Below are 21,237 nucleotides of genomic sequence, written 5' to 3'. Positions count from 1 at the left end.
GCAAATGGAGTTACACCTATGATGTAATACACCTATGATGTAATAGCCTACACACACTTACACACAATATCACTGACTTCAACCCTATAACCTACACACACACACACACACACACTTACACACAATATCACTGACTTCAACCCGTCTACACACATACACACACTTACACACAATATCACTGACTTCAACCCTATAACTTACACACATACACACACTTACACACAATATCACTGACTTCAACCCTATAGTCTACACACATACACACACTTACACACAATATCACTGACTTCCTCCTAACCACCAAAGATTCTAATATAGTAGCATTTACTACACTGCTGGCAAGGCGTAGAATTTTACTAGGATGGACATCTCCAACTCCTCCTTCAATAGCCATGTGGCTTACAGACATAATGCACTTCCTAAAGTTAGAAAAGATTAAGTTCACGCTTAGAGGTTCAACAAAAAAAATCTACTTGCACTGGCAACCGTTCATTACATATTTTGAGAACCTGACAGCACTTCCTACAAACTGATGCTTTTGTAACCAAGCAGTTTGTTGTCTGCCTTGGCCTCTGAGACCATGACATTTCCAAATAAAACTGACACTAACTTACCTATGAATATATTGTAGCTCATGATCTGACGCCTGAATATGACTTATGTAAGCAGCAATCTCTTACTACATCATTTATACAACCTAGCAGAATTCCTTATGATATTATTCCCCCCCCCAATTTTTTCTACATTTTATTATTATAATTTGTTCGTGTATATGTATGTATGTATATGTGTATGTATCTATCTATGTATGTATGTATGTATGTATGTATGTATGTATGTATGAATATATTTAAAAATATATATAATTTCTTATAATTTATTTTTTTATCTATTTCTTTACTTAACGTTTTTTTAAATGTTTTTTACGACCATACAGATATATATGTATGTATATATTTTTTTTATCAACTCACTAAATTGTTGGTAAAATTGGTAACTTGTTTATATGTGTGTGTGTGACTGGATGGACAGATCTATATGTATATATGTATGCAGACATGTTTGAGAGGGAGGGGTGGGTGGAGGGCAGGGAGAAAAACAGAAAATATTCATGCCTTTTTCAATGTACATGACATCTATACTGGAATAAAAAATATTTAAAATATATATATATATATATCACTGACTTCAACCCTATAGTCTACACACATACACACACTTACACACAATATCACTGACTTCAACCCTATAGTCTACACACACACACACACACACACACACACACACACACACACACACACACACACACACAATATCACTGACTTCAACCCTATAGTCTACACACATACACACACTTACACACAATATCACTGACTTCAACCCTATAACTTACACACATACACACACTTACACACAATATCACTGACTTCAACCCTATAACTTACACACATACACACACTTACACACAATATCACTGACTTCAACCCTATAGTCTACACACATACACACACTTACACACAATATCACTGACTTCAACCCTATAGTCTACACACATATACACACTTACACACAATATCACTTACTTTGGAGGATAGTTTATTGCTCCTCGACACGGAATGTAAAATGGACGAAGAGGAAATGCGCAGGAGAAATATCACAAACGAAACTAACTTCACAGTTTGAATAATACTGGTGCTAGACAGCTATAATAAAATGCCTGTAAACAGCGCTGCCCCCTGCTGGCCACAAGCAGGTAGTGCAGCTGCAGGCTTCTTGTAAATCACGTGACTTCATAGAGAGAGGGCTCGGCCTGCGCTGCCTTGCACAGCCAATCAGAAGGCTGTCTCTTGAGTTTAGTTGCTGGAACTGTTTTACATTGTCAGGTGTTGATTTATCTTTCATTACCCCCCCCCCCCCCCCCCCCTAAACTCTCCCTCCTTTTTCTCTTTTTGAAGACAATTTTATTTATATTTTGTTTATCTCGCGACTCTGTTTCTGTTTGGTGTGTTTTTCTTGTTTATTGTTCTGGAGGTGTGTCTCAGTGGAGGAGAACGCTCTTGATCCCACCAGCATGTTCTAATGCTTCTAATGCTTCTAACATGTTCTAATGCTTCTAATGCTTCTAACATGTTCTAATGCTTCTAATGCTTCTAACATGTTCTAATGCTTCTAACATGTTCTAATGCTTCTAATGCTTCTAACATGTTCTAATGCTTCTAACATGTTCTAATGCTTCTAACATGTTCTAATGCTTCTAATGCTTCTAACATGTTCTAATGCTTCTAATGCTCCTAATCTACTGTACAATATACAGAACTTATAACCCTAACCCAGGACTGGACAGTATACAGAACTTATATAACCCTAACCCAGCACTGGACAGTATACAGAACTTATATAACCCTAACCCAGTACTGGACAGTATACAGAACTTATATAACCCTAACCCAGTACTGGACAGTATACAGAACTTATATAACCCTAACCCAGCACTGGACAGTATACAGAACTTATATAACCCTAACCCAGTACTGGACAGTATACAGAACTTATATAACCCTAACCCAGTACTGGACAGTATACAGAACTTATATAACCCTAACCCAGTACTGGACAGTATACAGAACTTATATAACCCTAACCCAGGACTGGACAGTATACAGAACTTATATAACCCTAACCCAGGACTGGACAGTATACAGAACTTATATAACCCTAACCCAGGACTGGACAGTATGCAGAACTTATATAACCCTAACCCAGTACTGGACAGTATACAGAACTTATATAACCCTAACCCAGTACTGGACAGTATACAGAACTTATATAACCCTAACCCAGTACTGGACAGTATACAGAACTTATATAACCCTAACCCAGTACTGGACAGTATACAGAACTTATATAACCCTAACCCAGTACTGGACAGTATACAGAACTTATATAACCCTAACCCAGGACTGGACAGTATACAGAATTTATATAACCCTAACCCAGTACTGGACAGTATACAGAACTTATATAACCCTAACCCAGTACTGGACAGTATACAGAACTTACCCATAATGGTGATCACAGCCAAAGGTCTGAGGGCGTTGTCTGGGCCTTGTACTCTGCAATGACAATGAAGTTGAATCTAATCTAATATAATCTATTAATTCAATTCGGATTTTAATTACAACAATATAAAAATCTATAATATATTATAATAATTTAAATATATACATACTGTTTTAGATCAAATGTGTCTTTAAAACACGCACATCCTTTCCACTTCATTATTGGACACCAACATTCAATATCAAACACAGCAAATGGAGTTACACCTATGATGTAATAACACTAGCCTACACACACTTACAGTCTACACACATACACACACTTACACACAATATCACTTACTTTGGAGGACAGTTTATTGCTCCTCGACACGGAATGTAAAATGGACGAAGAGGAAATACGCAGGAGAAATATCACAAACGAAACTAACTTCTCAGTTTGAATAATAATACTGGTGCTAGACAGCTATAATAAAATGCTGCCCCCTGCTGGCCACAATCAAGTAGTGCAGCTGCAGGCTTCTTGTAAATCACGTGACTTCATAGAGTGAGGGCTCAGCCTGCGCTGCCTTGCACAGCCAATTGATTGATTGATTGATTGATTGAAAACTTTATTAGAAGATTTGCAGAAGTAGGTACATGAAAGTACATATTACATACAAGGTCAACTAACAGGATAAACTATGCTCAAACTATACCTCAACTATCATCCCAGTCCCGAAGAAAAGCACGGTGAGCTGCCTAAACGACTACCGCCCGGTGGCACTCACACCAATCATCATGAAGTGCTTCGAGAAACTAGTCCGGGCCCACATACTCACACGCCTCCCGCCCAACCTGGATCCATACCAGTTCGCCTACAGAGCCCACAGGTCCACAGAGGACGCCATAGCGATGACTCTCCACGCCACTCTATCCCACCTGGAGAGGGGAAACAGCTACGCGAGACTGCTCTTCGTGGACTTCAGCTCCGCCTTTAACACCATCCTTCCAGACAGGCTAGTGACCAAACTACTAGACCTGGGTCTATCACACTCTATATGTGCGTGGATCAAGGACTTCCTGACCGACCGCCCCCAGAGGGTGCGGGTGGGCCCCCACACCTCCACAGCCCTCAGCCTCAGCACTGGGTCACCCCAGGGCTGCGTGCTAAGCCCCATCCTCTACAACCTCTACACCCACGACTTCACCCCCATCCACCCCAGCAACTACATCGTAAAGTTTGCAGACGACACCACCGTGGTGGGATGTATCTCGGGGGGGGACGAGGCGGCGTACAGGGATGAGGTAGAGCAATTGAGCAAGCTGTGCAAGGTTAACAACCTGCTGCTAAACAAGTCAAAGACCCAGGAATTCATCGTAGACTTCAGGAGGAAAAAGTCCGAGATCCTGCCCCTGCTCATCGACGGAGAGAGCGTGGAGATAGTCTCAAACCTCCGATTCCTGGGACACAACATGCGGGATGACCTGGCCTGGAAGGACAACACTAAAGGCACCATCAAGAGGGCACAACAGCGGCTATACACCCTGAGATGCCTCACGAAACAACACAGCAAGAAGGAGATGCTGGTGGCCTACTACCACGGCGCAGTGGAGAGTATCCTCACCTTCGGCATCTCCAACTGGTACCACAGCTGCACGGCAGCGGAGAGAAGCGATCTACAGAGAGTCGTGAGAACAGCACAGAGGATCACCGGCGCCCCCCTCCCCTCTCTGGAGGAGCTGTACAAAACACGCTGTCTCAGGAGGGCCTCCAAGATCTCCAAGGACCCGACCCACCCTGGGCACGAACACTTTGTCAAGCTGCCCTCGAACAGGAGGTACAGGACCCCGGCCGCTAAGACAAACAGACTGAAGGACAGCTTCTACCACAGGGCCGTCAAGGCCCTGAACACAGAAAAGGCCTAAGTTCTGGGCCCAGGACAGTACGGACGGATTGTATGGCAGCTAGTGCTGAGGCACAAACATGTACATTTTCAAGCCTGCAAACTGTGACACTTTAAAATAATGTGAAAAAATACTTTCTTGTGAAATATGACAACCCTAGTTGACTATCTGTGCAGTATAGTACAGTGGATTGTGTACATAGCCTCTATTGATGTAAACCAGCTCCTTACCTTCTTGTGATTTTATGCATCTATGCTTTTTCCAAAATGTGTTTCTTTTTCCTTTCCTAAACACCAGGGGAGCCTCCCCTCCTAAATTTCGTTGTTTGGTACCTGTACTGTAGCAATGACAAATAAAGTCTATCTATCTATCTAAAAACCCAAGAAAGCCACTGGCTTATTTCAATTGGGGTGTCTCTTGAGTTTAGTTACTGGAACTGTTTTACATTGTCAGGTGTTGATTTATCTTTCATTATAAAACGGATGGGTGAAATCAAGCAATCTGATTGGTTCATAGCCGTGGTATATTGAGCGTATACCACAGCTACGGTATATTCTTAATTCCATCTCGAAACTTATGGAAAAAATAGTTTATGAACAGGTTGATAGGTACCTTACCGAAAAAAATCTGATGTATGAATTTCAATCAGGATTCAGAACATCCCATTCCACTGACACATGCCTTCTCTATTTGAACGACCACATCAACCATGAGGTGGACTCGGGCAAGTACTGCGGCATGGTCATGCTGGACCTCCAGAAGGCCTTCGACACAGTAGATCACCACATATTGTTAGATAAACTGAAAGCAATTGGGTTCGATAGAACATCGGTGAGCTGGATGCAATCCTACTTAGAGGGGAGGGAACAGGTGGTTAGTGTGAACGGAACACTGTCCCCCCCCCTCCCAGTGACCTGCGGCGTTCCACAAGGAAGCATATTGGGACCTTTACTGTTCCTAATATATGTGAATGACATGTCATCAGCATGTGATTGCAATTTGTTCCTGTTCGCGGATGACTCGGCTCTGCTGGTCTCTGACAGGGACATATTGCAGGTGGAAAAAGCGCTAAGCACTGAACTGAGTAGAATCTGCATCTGGCTAGCTGACAATAAACTATCAATACACCTAGGTAAAACTGAAACCATCCTATACGGATCCCCATCTAAACTCAGAAAGGCTGAAAATTTTAAAATAAAAGTGGGTAACATTAATATCACAAGAAAAGAGGATATTACATACCTGGGCTCCATCTTAGAGGCAAATCTTTCCGGAGATAAAATGGCAGCAAAAGTAATCAAAAAAGTGAACCATAGAACTAGATTCTTGTACAGGATATCCTCACTTGTCAGTAAAAACACACTGAGGACCCTATCAGGAGCTCTCATTCAATGTCACTTCGACTATGCCGTAACATCATGGTACTATAGAACCACAAAGGCCCATAAAACAAGACTCCAGACAGCCCAAAATAAACTGGTTAGGCTTCTGCTAGGCCTCAACCCTAGGACACATCTAACCGCTGCTCATTTTTTGAGCCTTGATTGGCTACGAGTAGTTGACAGAGTGCAGCAGCTTGCACTGGGCCTGGTCTTCAAGATACGCTACACCACAAAGACACCCAAGTACCTGTCAACATACTTCCAAAAAGTGAACAACGTCCACACATACAATACCAGAGGAAGCTCCACGAACCACGTTCAACCGCGTTGCACCACAAACAAGGGGTTAAACTCGTTTGCAAACTATGCAGTAAAAATGTGGAACGCCCTTCCTATAATCTTAAAGGAGTGCAAAACACTGCCCACCTTCAAAACCACTCTCAAAAAACATTTACAGGAGGCTGCAATCCGTAACTGGACCCTCTAAATCAAAAATCAGATTAAAAGACCCGAACTACCCACTGTACATACTTTGTGTTTTGTCCCCCGCCCCCACCTGTGGTGTATGTCCCCACCTGTCCTACCCGCTGTACATACCTAATGTTTTGTTGTATTGTTCTTCCCATGATGGATGTATATTTATCTTGTAGATAGTACTAGTTATTTGTCTGTATTATCTTGTAGATAGTACTAGTTTTTTTTTGTCTGTCTTACATGTAACGATGAATTGAGAATCAAGGACCCCAATTGAAATAAGCCAGTGGCTTTCTTGGGTTTTTATCCTGTTAGTTGACCTTGTATGTAATATGTACTTTCATGTACCTACTTCTGCAAATCTTCTAATAAAGTTTTCAATCAATCAATCAATACGATTAGTATAGCCTGCTCATCACAGTTCGAAATGAATACGCCTGTTTCACGGTCAACATTCCAAATATAACAGACTTTTAATTCAATCTCAAGGACATTTTATCAACTTAAATAATAATAATAATAATAATCCTACGCAAAGTAACCATGTAGATTCCCAATATGTGGTCTGTTTTTGATTGATTGAAAACTTTATTAGAAGATTTGCAGAAGTAGGTACATGAAAGTACATATTACATACAAGGTCAACTAACAGGATAAAAACCCAAGAAAGCCACTGGCTTATTTCAATTGGGGTCCTTGATTCTATCAGGAGCTCTCATTCAATGTCACTTCGACTATGCCGTAACATCATGGTACTATAGAACCACAAAGGCCCATAAAACAAGACTCCAGACAGCCCAAAATAAACTGGTTAGGCTTCTGCTAGGCCTCAACCCTAGGACACATCTAACCGCTGCTCATTTTTTAGCCTTGATTGGCTACGAGTAGTTGACAGAGTGCAGCAGCTTGCACTGGGCCTGGTCTTCAAGATATGCTACACCACAAAGACACCCAAGTACCTGTCAACATACTTCCAAAAAGTGAACAACGTCCACACATACAACACCAGAGGAAGCTCCACGAACCACGTTCAACCGCGTTGCACCACAAACAAGGGGTTAAACTCGTTTGCAAACTATGCAGTAAAAATGTGGAACGCCCTTCCTATAATCTTAAAGGAGTGCAAAACACTGCCCACCTTCAAAACCACTCTCAAAAAACATTTACAGGAGGCTGCAATCCGTAACTGGACCCTCTAAATCAAAAATCTGATTAAAAGACCCAAACTACCCACTGTACATACTTTGTGTTTTGTCCCCCGCCCCCACCTGTGGTGTATGTCCCCACCTGTCCTACCCGCTGTACATACCTTATGTTTTGTTGTATTGTTCTTCCCATGATGGATGTATGTTTATCTTGTAGATAGTAATAGTTATTTGTCTGTATTATCTTGTAGATAGTACTAGTTTTTTTTGTCTGTCTTACATGTAACGATGAATTGAGAATCAAGGACCCCAATTGAAATTAGCCAGTGGCTTTCTTGTTTTTTTTATCCTTTTAGTTGACCTTGTATGTAATATGTACTTTCATGTACCTACTTCTGCAAATCTTCTAATAAAGTTTTCAATCAATCAATCAAACGTCAAACGTGACGTTTTGCAGATTCCGGCTCCAAACCAGAAATTCTCCGCACCAGAGTACCAGTGTACTACAGCGGTAGAATGACAGTTTAATAGTTAAAGTTTTTTAGACTCGGATCTATTCATACAACAAGGGACAAAGCAACTTTCACGTTGTCCCCATATTGTCAGGGTATTTGAGCCTCGGAAAAGCGCTATATAAATATAATTTGTTATTATTATTATTGCGGCATTTCGAAGACAGCGCCTCAGCCAACTTTGGACCCGGAAACGACAACAGGAGAGGAGAGCAATAGAGACAGAACTGAGGTGATAACAAACAGTTCAGTATGACAGAGACAACTAATAGAAAGACAACTGTATGATTATAGAGTTTACATGTTCAAGGAAATATTGTATGATAATAGAAAGGTACACTTTAATTTAATTAAAGAAGTAACAAAGAACACATTTATTATCACAATTGCATTGTGTTCCATGTCTTTCTCCATTTGAATAAATAATGCCTAGTTGAATGGCTAAACAAGACAACTGTCTGGACAGTACTATATACAGTATATTCTCATGCTAAAATCGACTGTAAATCCAGATTTTAAAGTTGATATTCTTCCCCGTGGAGCATGCCCCCATAACCTGTGCCCCACCCAAAAAAAGTAGCACCAGCCGCCACTGGTGGGGGGGGGTAATGAAAGATAAATCAACACCTGACAATGTAAAACAGTTCCAGTAACGAAACTCAAGAGACAGCCTTCTGATTGGCTGTGCAAGGCAGCGCAGGCCGAGCCCTCTCTCTATGAAGTCACGTGATTTACAAGAAGCCTGCAGCTGCACTACCTGCTTGTGGCCAGCAGGGGGCAGCGCTGTTTACAGGCATTTTATTATAGCTGTCTAGCACCAGTATTATTCAAACTGTGAAGTTAGTTTCGTTTGTGATATTTCTCCTGCGCATTTCCTCTTCGTCCATTTTACATTCCGTGTCGAGGAGCAATAAACTATCCTCCAAAGTAAGTGATATTGTGTGTAAGTGTGTGTATGTGTGTAGACTATAGGGTTGAAGTCAGTGATATTGTGTGTAAGTGTGTGTATGTGTGTAGGCTATAGGGTTGAAGTCAGTGATATTGTGTGTAAGTGTGTGTATGTGTGTAGACTATAGGGTTGAAGTCAGTGATATTGTGTGTAAGTGTGTGTAGGCTATTGTTATTACATCATAGGTGTAACTCCATTTGCTGTGTTTGATATTGGATGTTGGTGTCAAATAATGAAGTGGAAATGATGTGCGTGTTTTAAGAAGTCAATACTTTGCAAACTATTTTGATTAAACCTTATTTGATCTAAAACAGTATGTACAGTATATATATTTAAATAATTATAATATATTATCGATTTTTATATTGTTGTAATTAAAATCTGAATTAGATTAGATTCAACTTCATTGTCTTTGCAGAGTACAAGGCCCAGACAACGCCCTCAGACATTTGGCTGTGATCACCATTATGGGTAAGTTCTGTATACTGTCCAGTCCTGGGTTAGGGTTATATAAGTTCTGTATACTGTCCAGTACTGGGTTAGGGTTATATAAGTTCTGTATACTGTCCAGTACTGGGTTAGGGTTATATAAGTTCTGTATACTGTCCAGTACTGGGTTAGGGTTATATAAGTTCTGTATACTGTCCAGTACTGGGTTAGGGTTATATACGTTCTGTATACTGTCCAGTACTGGGTTAGGGTTATATAAGTTATGTATACTGTCCAGTCCTGGGTTAGGGTTATATAAGTTCTGTATACTGTACAGTACATTTACGCTAGCGATATTTTTAAGCAATACCTTATTGACTTGTCAAGGCGTCTGTTTACGTTTTGGGTTCATACTTGTGGCACTTTTGAGTTCTGCACAGGCCGTGTGTGTCTTCAAGGCCTATAAGTTCTACTGAAGGTCTTTATGGTCTTCTGATTATTTGAGTGTTTGAGAATGAGTCATTCCTTATTCTTATCAAGGCGCCTTGGCAGTCTGGTAGTTTCAGCCACAGGTTGTAGAATGTTTGTATTGACAGGTGTAGGTACAGGATCCGCGCGCGTCAGTTCCACGCAGTCTGTCTACACGTCACACACACGCCAGGTGCACGTAGGTAGAATATTGATAACTACATGAATAAACAATCTAGTCCAATCGATCGACTTAACATACAGCCTACGTTTATCGATTCAGTGCAGGTGTGTTTTGTTTGTTTATTGTTTCTTGTTTCTATCAGTGGTGTTGACACATAACCGGTGCAGGGGCTGTTATGTGTCACAGTGGCATTGCTGTTCCAAACTGCATGTTACTCCCAACTTGATATGACAGCTGAGCCCCTGAACTTCTAACCTTCCCATGTCCATGTCCCTCAGTGTCCATATCTCTCATGCAGGCTTTACCACAGGTTTACTATCTGTTATGACAACCCTGCATCCTAGTGAATATGTGTAGAGTAGTGAGTACGCAGGTTATTGGTTGTGTTGTTACTACAAGGGAATAGAAGGTGTGCAGGTACTGTGATATGCAACCTGACAGATGAGTACGGTAGGTGTATACGTGAAAATCCCTGTAGGCCTAGATGTATATGCTCAGGTGTTGGTGATGGCCAGAATTCTTTCAAATTCCCACACATGTAGGCTACAATGAAATGCACAAGAATGAATTGTGACAGTGATAATAAACGAGTTGACCATGAAGGAGAGAGCTCACTACACTACTGGTCAGTCCATCTTTTTGTACAATGTCTCTTTATTTGCATAATGTATAATCTGTACTGTCATTCATTATCATTTATATAGGCTAAGAAGTGAATCTGAACCTTTGACAAATCAGGATTACTCAGATAGAAACTTACATATTTTTGAAAATAGCAACGTACAATGATGTGTACTCTATTTTCTCCTTAGGGCTTGTTTATCATATTGTACTTCTTCTACTTCTTCAACTCTTTAATTACAGAATCAGGCTTTGCTCATTTTCACTCATCATTGGCAGTTGTGATCATGAATGAATGAATGAATGGACTTTATTGTCATTGCTACAGTACAGGTACCAAACAACGAAATTTAGGAGGGGTGGCTCCCCTGGTGCTAGGAAAGAAAAAAAAAAAAAAAGAAAAAAAACTTTTAGAAAAAGAATAAAATCACAAGAAGGTAAGGAGCTGGTTTACATAAATAAAGGCTATGTACACAATCCACTGTACTATACTGCACAGATAGTCAACTAGGGTTGTCATATTGCACAATAGTATTTTTTCACGTTATTTAAAGTGTCACAGTTTGCAGGCTTGAAATGTACATGTTTGTGCCTCAGCACTACACCTGATTTTTTCAGTCCAGCAGCTGCCATACAATCCGTCCAGACTGTCCAGGGCCCAGAACTTAGGTCTTTGCTGTGTTCAGGGCCTGGACGGCCCTGTGGTAGAAGCAGTTCTTCAGTCTGTTTGTCTTAGCGGCCGGGGTACTGTACCTCCTTTTCGAGGGCAGCCTGATAAAGTGTACGTGCCCAGGGTGGGTCGGGTCCCTGGAGATCTTGGAGGCCTTCCTGAGACAGCGTGTGTTGTACAGCTCTTCCAGAGAGGGGAGGGGGGCGCCGGTGATCTTCTGTGCTGTTCTCACGACTCTCTGTAGCGCATTTCTCTCCGCTGTTGTGCAGCTGTAGAACCAGTTGCAGATGCCGTAGGTGAGGATGCTCTCCACTGCGCCGCGGTAGAAGGCCACCAGTATCTCCTGCTTGTTGTGTTCTTTCCTGAGGCATCTCAGGGTGTATAGCCGCTGTTGTGCCCTCTTGATGGTGCCTTTTGTGTTGTCCTTCCAGGTCAGGTCATCCCGCATGTGATGTCCCAGGAATCGGGACATTGATCCAAACTATTTTTGTACTATTTACTGTCCACTAATCTGGGAGGAGGCTGCTGTTCCTGGTCGCTGTTCAGACTAATGAGTCACATGTGATCCTGGCTTCAGATTGGCTACATAGCACACTAGACTATGGCTATATAGTACACTAGACTATGGCTACATAGCACACTAGACTATGGCTACATAGCACACTAGACTATGGCTACATAGTACACTAGACTATGGCTACATAGCACACTAGACTATGGCTACATAGTACACTAGACTATGGCTACTTAGCACACTAGACTATGGCTACATAGTACAATAGACTATGGCTACATAGTACACTAGACTATGGCTACATAGTACAATAGACTATGGCTACATAGTACAATAGACTATGGCTACATAGTACACTAGACTATGGCTACATAGCACACTAGACTATGGCTACATAGTACACTAGACTATGACTACATAGTACACTAGACTATGGCTACATAGTACACTAGACTATGGCTACTTAGCACACTAGACTATGGCTACATAGTACACTAGACTATGGCTACATAGTACACTAGACTATGGCTACATAGTACAATAGACTATGGCTACATAGTACAATAGACTATGGCTACATAGTACACTAGACTATGCCTACATAGTACACTAGACTATGGCTACATAGTACACTAGACTATGGCTACATAGCACACTAGACTATGGCTACATAGTACACTAGACTATGCCTACATAGTACACTAGACTATGGCTACATAGTACACTAGACTATGGCTACATAGCACACTAGACTATGGCTACATAGTACACTAGACTATGGCTACATAGTACACTAGACTATGGCTACATAGCACACTAGACTATGGCTAAATAGTACACTAGACTATGGCTACATAGCACACTAGACTATGGCTACATAGTACACTAGACTATGGCTACATAGCACACTAGACTATGGCTACATAGTACACTAGACTATGGCTACATAATACACTAGACTATGGCTACATAGTACACTAGACTATGGCTACATAGTACACTAGACTATGGCTACATAGCACACTAGACTATGGCTACATAGTACACTAGACTATGGCTACATAATACACTAGACTATGGCTACATAGTACACTAGACTATGGCTACATAGTACACTAGACTATGGCTACATAGCACACTAGACTATGGCTACATAGTACTCTAGACTAAGGCTACATAGCACACTAGACTATGGCCACATAGTACACTAGACTATGGCTACATAGTACACTAGACTATGGCCACATAGTACACTAGACTATGGCTACATAGTACTCTAGACTATGGCTACATAGCACACTAGACTATGGCCACATAGTACACTAGACTATGGCTACATAGTACACTAGACTATGGCTACATAGTACACTAGACTATGGCTACATAATACACTAGACTATGGCTACATAGTACACTAGACTATGGCTACATAGTACACTAGACTATGGCTACATAGTACACTAGACTATGGCTACATAGTACACTAGACTATGGCTACATAATACACTAGACTATGGCTACATAGTACACTAGACTATGGCTACATAGTACACTAGACTATGGCTACATAGTACACTAGACTATGGCTACATAGTACACTAGACTATGGCTACATAGCACACTAGACTATGGCTACATAGTACACTAGACTATGGCTACATAGTACACTAGACTATGGCTACATAGTACACTAGACTATGACTACATAATACACTAGACTATGGCTACATAGTACACTAGACTATGGCTACATAATACACTAGACTATGGCTACATAGCACACTAGACTATGGCTACATAGTACACTAGACTATGGCTACATAGTACACTAGACTATGGCTACATAGTACACTAGACTATGACTACATAATACACTAGACTATGGCTACATAGTACACTAGACTATGGCTACATAGCACACTAGACTATGGCTACATAGTACACTAGACTATGGCTACATAGTACACTAGACTATGGCTACATAATACACTAGACTATGGCTACATAGTACACTAGACTATGGCTACATAGCACACTAGACTATGGCTACATAGTACACTAGACTATGGCTACATAATACACTAGACTATGGCTACATAGTACACTAGACTATGGCTACATAGCACACTAGACTATGGCTACATAGTACACTAGACTATGGCTACATAGTACTCTAGACTATGGCTACATAGCACACTAGACTATGGCCACATAGTACACTAGACTATGGCTACATAGTACACTAGACTATGGCTACATAGTACACTAGACTATGGCTACATAATACACTAGACTATGGCTACATAGTACACTAGACTATGGCTACATAGTACACTAGACTATGGCTACATAGTACACTAGACTATGGCTACATAGTACACTAGACTATGGCTACATAATACACTAGACTATGGCTACATAGTACACTAGACTATGGCTACATAGTACACTAGACTATGGCTACATAGTACACTAGACTATGGCTACATAGTACACTAGACTATGGCTACATAGCACACTAGACTATGGCTACATAGTACACTAGACTATGGCTACATAGTACACTAGACTATGGCTACATAGCACACTAGACTATGGCTACATAGTACAATAGACTATGGCTACATAGCACACTAGACTATGGCTACATAGCACACTAGACTATGGCTACATAATACACTAGACTATGGCTACATAATACACTAGACTATGGCTACATAATACACTAGACTATGGCTACATAGCACACTAGACTATGGCTACATAGTACACTAGACTATGGCTACATAGTACACTAGACTATGGCTACATAGTACACTAGACTATGACTACATAATACACTAGACTATGGCTACATAGTACACTAGACTATGGCTACATAGCACACTAGACTATGGCTACATAGTACACTAGACTATGGCTACATAGTACACTAGACTATGGCTACATAATACACTAGACTATGGCTACATAGTACACTAGACTATGGCTACATAGCACACTAGACTATGGCTACATAGTACACTAGACTATGGCTACATAATACACTAGACTATGGCTACATAGTACACTAGACTATGGCTACATAGCACACTAGACTATGGCTACATAGTACACTAGACTATGACTACATAGTACACTAGACTATGGCTACATAGTACACTAGACTATGGCTACATAGCACACTAGACTATGGCTACATAATACACTAGACTATGGCTACATAGTACACTAGACTATGGCTACATAGCACACTAGACTATGGCTACATAGTACACTAGACTATGGCTACATAGCACACTAGACTATGGCTACATAGCACACTAGACTATGGCTACATACTACACTAGACTATGGCTACATAGTACACTAGACTATGGCTACATAGTACACTAGACTATGGCTACATAGCACACTAGACTATGGCTACATAATACACTAGACTATGGCTACATAATACACTAGACTATGGCTACATAGCACACTAGACTATGGCTACATAGTACACTAGACTATGGCTACATAGCACACTAGACTATGGCTACATAGCACACCAGACTATGGCTACATAGTACACTAGACTATGGCTACATAGCACACTAGACTATGGCTACATAGCACACTAGACTATGGCTACATAGTACACTAGACTACGGCTACATAGCACACTAGACTCTGGCTACATAGTGCACTAGACTATGTCTACATAGTACACTAGACTATGGCTACATAGTACACTAGACTATGCCTACATAGTACACTAGACTATGGCTACATAGTACACTAGACTATGGCTACATAGCACACTAGACTATGGCTACATAGTACACTAGACTCTGGCTACATAGTGCACTAGACTATGGCTACATAGTACACTAGACTATGGCTACATAGTACACTAGACTATGGCTACATAGCACACTAGACTATGGCTACATAGCACACTAGACTATGGCTTCATAGCACACTAGACTATGGCTACATAGCACACTAGACTATGGCTACATAGCACACTAGACTATGGCTACATAGTACACTAGACTATGGCTACATAGTACACTAGACTATGGCTGTCGATGGACAGGTACAGATCTCTCCATGGCCAGGCCTGACTGAAGAGAACAATGCAGTGATGTAACAGTGATGTAGCAGTGATGTAACAGTGATGTAGCAGTGATGTAGCAGTGATGTAACAGTGATGTAACAGTGATGTAGCAGTGATGTAGCAGTGATGTAGCAGTGATGTAACAGTGATGTAGTAGTGATGTAACAGTGATGTAGCAGTGATGTAACAGTGATGTAGCAGTGATGTAGCAGTGATGTAGCAGTGATGTAGCAGTGATGTAGTAGTGATGTAGCAGTGATGTAACAGTGATGTAGTAGTGATGTAACAGTGATGTAACAGTGATGTAGGTAGCAGTGATGTAACAGTGATGTAGCAGTGATGTAGCAGTGATGTAACCGTGATGTAGTAGTGATGTAGCAGTGATGTAACAGTGATGTAACAGTGATGTAACAGTGATGTAACAGTGATGTAGTAGTGATGTAGCAGTGATGTAACAGTGATGTAGCAGTGATGTAGCAGTGATGTAACAGTGATGTAGTAGTGATGTAACAGTGATGTAGCAGTGATGTAGCAGTGATGTAACAGTGATGTAGTAGTGATGTAGCAGTGATGTAACAGTGATGTAGCAGTGATGTAGCAGTGATGTAGTAGTGATGTAACAGTGATGTAGCAGTGATGTAGCAGTGATGTAGCAGTGATGTAGCAGTGATGTAGCAGTGATGTAGCAGTGATGTAACAGTGATGTAACAGTGATGTAACAGTGATGTAACAGTGATGTAACAGTGATGTAGCAGTGATGTAACAGTGATGTAACAGTGATGTAACAGTGATGTAGCAGTGATGTAGCAGTGATGTAGCAGTGATGTAACAGTGATGTAGCAGTGATGTAGTAGTGATGTAACAGTGATGTAACAGTGATGTAACAGTGATGTAACAGTGATGTAGCATTGATGTAGCAGTGATGTAACAGTGATGTAACAGTGATGTAACAGTGATGTAGCAGTGATGTAGCAGTGATGTAGCAGTGATGTAACAGTGATGTAACAGTGATGTAACAGTGATGTAGCAGTGATGTAGCAGTGATGTAACAGTGATGTAACAGTGATGTAACAGTGATGTAACAGTGATGTAACAGTGATGTAGCAGTGATGTAACAGTGATGTAACAGTGATGTAACAGTGATGTAGCAGTGATGTAGCAGTGATGTAGCAGTGATGTAACAGTGATGTAGCAGTGATGTAGTAGTGATGTAACAGTGATGTAACAGTGATGTAACAGTGATGTAACAGTGATGTAGCATTGATGTAGCAGTGATGTAGCAGTGATGTAACAGTGATGTAACAGTGATGTAACAGTGATGTAGCAGTGATGTAGCAGTGATGTAGCAGTGATGTAACAGTGATGTAACAGTGATGTAGCAGTGATGTAGCAGTGATGTAACAGTGATGTAGCAGTGATGTAACAGTGATGTAACAGTGATGTAACAGTGATGTAGCATTGATGTAGCAGTGATGTAGCAGTGATGTAGCAGTGATGTAGTAGTGATGTAGCAGTGATGTAACAGTGATGTAGCAGTGATGTAACAGTGATGTAGCAGTGATGTAACAGTGATGTAGCAGTGATGTAGCAGTGATGTAGCAGTGGTTTACTGTGTGAACAAGGAGAGATCCTCTAGCCTAGGAAAGGTCTGAGCCTTGTGTGCTGTTGTCAACAGTGTTCTTTTATGATCAGAATTATGTCATGTTTATTGTGTGGTGCAGAAACGTCAATGGAACATCCAATCCAAGCACACACTCTTATGGTGCATCAGACTGTTGTTTTCTGTGAGCTGAACTGACTAGCCTGCCAGTCTGCTTGAACATGACTCTAGATCTGTCTCCACTTGTGTGGTTCAGTGTCTGGTCCTAGTGTTCATGACTCTAGATCTGTCTCCACTTGTGTGTTTCAGTGTCTGGTCCTAGTGTACATGACTCTAGATTTGTCTCCACTTGTGTGGTTCAGTGTCTGGTCCTAGTGTACATGACTCTAGATCTGTCTCCACTTGTGTGGTTCAGTGTCTGGTCCTAGTGTACAGGTGTCATATTGCAGGGATGTTTCTGATTGTGGACTCTTGAACTGTGAGCAGAGTAACAGCCAGTCATGTGGGAGTTCATTACACCAATAAAGCTTCTCTCTGTGAAGATAGGAACTAGTGAGGAAGACTGTGAGGAAGGCGCTACGGTGGAGAGAGAGAGAGGGAGAGAGATACAGAGATACAGAGAGAGAGAGGGAGAGAGAGAGTACTGTATGTGTGTCTTTATATTAAATTCACGTTGTGATTCTCAGGCTGATTCAGTCCTCTCCTGTGATCCGGGGAGTCAGATGTGTGGGACTGGCTGCCACTACATCATTTGACCATGGAGCCGTTGAGGTGAGAGGAGAGAGAGAAACCTGTGTGTGTGTGTGTGTGTGTGTGTGTGTGTGTGTGTGTGTGTTCTAACTCATAGAGTGAGTTATCTCCATGTGTATTCCAGCTCAGATCAGCCAGGATGCAGCTCCTCTGAGCCCAGCTGTGTGTCCATGAAGAGAGATCAGGCCAGGGACTCTTCTACAGGAGACTTTGACACAGAGCCACGGTAACATCATGTTCACCTAATAACCTCTACATGTAACATGCACTGGACAGAACTAGGTGTGTGTGTGTGTGTGTGTGTGTGTGTGTGTGTGTGTCTGTGTGTGTGTGTGTGTGTGTGTGTGTGTGTGTGTGTTTGTGTGTGTGTGTGTGTGTGTGTGTGTTGAGTCAAATATTAAAGGCCTGTCTTTTGTTACAGCACTGTCCAATCAGGATGCAGCTCTGCCCCCAGCTGTGTGTCCATAAAGAGTGATTGGTCGATGGATCATCCGATAACATTTCGTAAACAAAACATTGACAGTGAACAAAGGTAATATCAGAGTCCTCACAACCTCTACATGTACAATACACTATGTGGAGATTACTATTTGATCGAGTGCAAAGATCTATTTTTTTTTTACTCACTTTTACTCACCAAATGACCCTAACCCTAACCCTAACCCATCCATGGGGTCCTTCTAGTGTTAAACCGTCCCCAAATGTAACTGTGTTTTGGGTATAACCATGGGATTATAACCATGGGATTATAACCATGGGATTCTAACCATGGGATTAAAACCATGGGATTAAAAGCATGGGATTAAAAGCAGAGTTGTTGATTGACAGGTGTTTCATAGAAACGAGGAGGGGTGGGGAGCGGAGATTAACAACAAATATATTGACCACGATCCAGTACAAATGTATGGGCTACAATCCAGTACAAATGTATGGGCTACAATCCAGTACAAATGTATGGGCTACAATCCAGTACAAATGTATGGGCTACAATCCAGTACAAATGTTTGGGCTACAATCCAGTACAAATGTTTGGGCTACAATCCAGTACAAATGTTTGGGCTACAATCCAGTACAAATGTATGGGCTACAATCCAGTACAAATGTATGGGCTACAATCCAGTACAAATGTTTGGGCTACAATCCAGTACAAATGTATGGGCTACAATCCAGTACAAATGTATGGTTTACAATCCAGTACAAATGGATTAAATTAAAAGCACAGCATGGAGTAGGCTTATCAAATAATAACAAAATAACAATAAATAACAGAAACGAAAATGGCCATAAAACCGTATCCTACAGACCGCAACGTTTGGCTGTTCTTCAAGCACTGGACAGAACTAGGTGTGTGTGTGTGTGTGTGTGTGTGTGTGTGTGTGTGTGTGTGTGTGTGTGTGTGTTGAGTCATAGACTGAAGGCCTGTCTTTTGTTACAGCACTGTCCAATCAGGATGCAGCTCTGCCCCCAGCTGTGTGTCCATGAAGAGTGATCGGTCGATGGATCGTCCGATAATATTTCGTAAACAAAACATTGACAGTGAACAAAGGTAATATCAGAGTCCTCACAACCTCTACATGTACAATACACTATGTGGAGATGACTATTTGATCGAGTGCAAAGATCAAACATGTTTTACTCACTTTTACTCACCAAATGACCCTAACCCTAACCCATCCATGGGGTCCTTCAAGTGTTAAACCGTCCCCAAATGTAACTGTGTTTTGGGTATAACCATGGGATTATAACCATGGGATTATAACCATGGGATTAAAACCATGGGATTAAAACCATGGGATTAAAACAATGGGATTAAAACCATTGGATTAAAACCATGGGATTAAAAGCAGAGTTGTTGATTGACAGTTGTTTCATAGAAACAAGGAGGGGTGGGGAGCGGAGATTAACAACAAATATATTGGCCACGATCCAGTACAAATGTATGGGCTACAATCCAGTACAAATGTATGGGCTACAATCCAGTACAAATGTATGGGCTACAATCCAGTACAAATGTATGGGCTACAATCCAGTACAAATGTATGGGCTACAATCCAGTACAAATGTATGGGCTACAATCCAGTACAAATGTATGGGCTACAATCCAGTACAAATGTTTGGGCTACAATCCAGTACAAATGTATGGGCTACAATCCAGTACAAATGTTTGGGCTACAATCCAGTACAAATGTATGGGCTACAATCCAGTACAAATGTATGGTTTACAATCCAGTACAAATGGATTAAATTAAAAGCACAGCATGGAGTAGGTTTATAAAATAATAACAAAATAACAATAAATAACAGAAACAAAAATAGCCATAAAACCGTATCCTACAGACCGCAACGTTTGGCTGTTCTTCAAGCACTGGACAGAACTAGGTGTGTGTGTGTGTGTGTGTGTGTGTGTGTGTGTGTGTGTGTGTGTGTGTGTGTGTGTGTGTGTGTGTGTGTGTTGAGTCATAGACTGAAGGCCTGTCTTTTGTTACAG

At 41.2% G+C, this 21,237-nt stretch overlaps 1 protein-coding gene and 1 pseudogene across 6 annotated transcripts in view; one reads left to right on the top strand and one right to left on the bottom strand.

Moving 5' to 3' along the window:
* LOC308156561 (NLR family CARD domain-containing protein 3-like) overlaps nt 1-3,460 on the bottom strand; it is a 40,211-nt gene extending 36,751 nt beyond the window's left edge. For 4 of the 5 annotated variants that reach the window (XM_080529929.1, XM_080529933.1, XM_080529931.1 and 1 more), the window contains exons 1-2: nt 3,403-3,460; nt 3,061-3,113 (exon numbers count right to left, since the gene is read on the bottom strand). The gene's annotated coding sequence lies outside the window, so the exon portion shown is untranslated. Of the gene's footprint in view, nt 1-3,060; nt 3,114-3,229; nt 3,285-3,402 lie in introns of those variants that run through there. The other variant, XM_080529930.1, reaches the window with a different exon arrangement.
* A 5,908-nt stretch (nt 3,461-9,368) lies between these two features.
* Nucleotides 9,369-21,237, top strand: part of LOC308155192 (NACHT, LRR and PYD domains-containing protein 3-like) — a 33,643-nt pseudogene continuing 21,774 nt past the window's right edge. Inside the window, exons 1-6 of the transcript XR_013938023.1 lie at nt 9,369-9,386; nt 9,827-9,879; nt 18,686-18,770; nt 18,874-18,975; nt 19,171-19,281; nt 20,185-20,295. The product of XR_013938023.1 is annotated as an NACHT, LRR and PYD domains-containing protein 3-like (transcript). The remainder of the gene's footprint in view (nt 9,387-9,826; nt 9,880-18,685; nt 18,771-18,873; nt 18,976-19,170; nt 19,282-20,184; nt 20,296-21,237) is intronic.

The sequence above is a fragment of the Nansenia antarctica genome (genome assembly GCF_963989245.1).
Source record: "Nansenia antarctica genome assembly, chromosome: 4".
NCBI lineage: Eukaryota > Metazoa > Chordata > Actinopteri > Argentiniformes > Microstomatidae > Nansenia > Nansenia antarctica.
The sequence above is the reverse complement of the archived record's forward strand: the minus strand, read 5'-3'. Positions and strand labels throughout refer to the sequence as shown.